Source organism: Dinoponera quadriceps, unplaced genomic scaffold, assembly GCF_001313825.1.
Source record: "Dinoponera quadriceps isolate SergipeBrazil2010 unplaced genomic scaffold, ASM131382v1 scaffold1745, whole genome shotgun sequence".
In the NCBI taxonomy this organism is placed as follows: domain Eukaryota; kingdom Metazoa; phylum Arthropoda; class Insecta; order Hymenoptera; family Formicidae; genus Dinoponera; species Dinoponera quadriceps.
The window spans coordinates 4,072-4,999 of record NW_014555799.1 but is presented as its reverse complement, the minus strand read 5'-3'; positions in this window follow the sequence as shown (position 1 = coordinate 4,999).

The window sequence follows — 928 nt, the reverse complement described above, 5'->3', positions numbered from 1 at the left end:
TGGGACAAACTTCCCGAGCATATAAGAGCGGATTCGGAAATGCAAAGTTGTCGTCGCTGTAAAGAGCATTTCAATCGCCCTTGGCAGCGAACGCATATAGACGGTCTAGCACCATTGATCAGAGACTGTGACGAATGTCAGCGACGAGTGTAAAACGAGGTAGTGGTTTGTTGAATCGCGCGATAAACGCGCTGCCCATCGAGATACACATACCTGGATATAATTTTTGCGGTCCTGGAACTCCCTTGGCAAAACGATTGGCAAGAGGTGATCAAGGTATTAATCTATTTGACGTCGCGTGTCGCGAACACGAGATCGCGTATTCGAGTAGCAACGATCTCACCGAAAGGCACGCAGTGGATATGATTCTCGCTGTGAGAGCTCGAGAACGCATAACTGCGAAAGTTCGACTAAAGGCGAGAGAGCTGCAGCTACGGCAGTCTGGGTGGCGATGAAAACAAAGAAAAAACTCGGTATGGATATGAAAACGAAGAAGATGATGAATAAAAAAAACGAGTACTTCGGACGGCAAAACGTGGTGGTGTTTTACCAGTTCTACCGTTATTAGGAGTAGTCGGTGTGCTGGTGGAAGGAGCAGCTGGAGTCGTCAAAGCAGTAAACGATAAAAAAGCCGCGCAACGTCAATTGGAAGAATTAAAACGTCACCATCGCGCCATGGAAGACCGTATTATGAGAGGTCGAGGAGTCCATCTTGTTCTATACAAAGATGGAAAAGGTGTCTCGAAGAAAAAAAAAAACGTCAAGGAGACTTTAAATTATCCGCGGGTGCAATAACCAACGTACAGTAGGAAAAACTGGCGAGGTGTATACTATTCTTTCGAGGTGTTTTCATGCGTGACGCCTTACCGGTAGATGGAGTACGTCACAACGAGAGCGGTATTGTAAATTTAGACAGCACAGAGGGCCC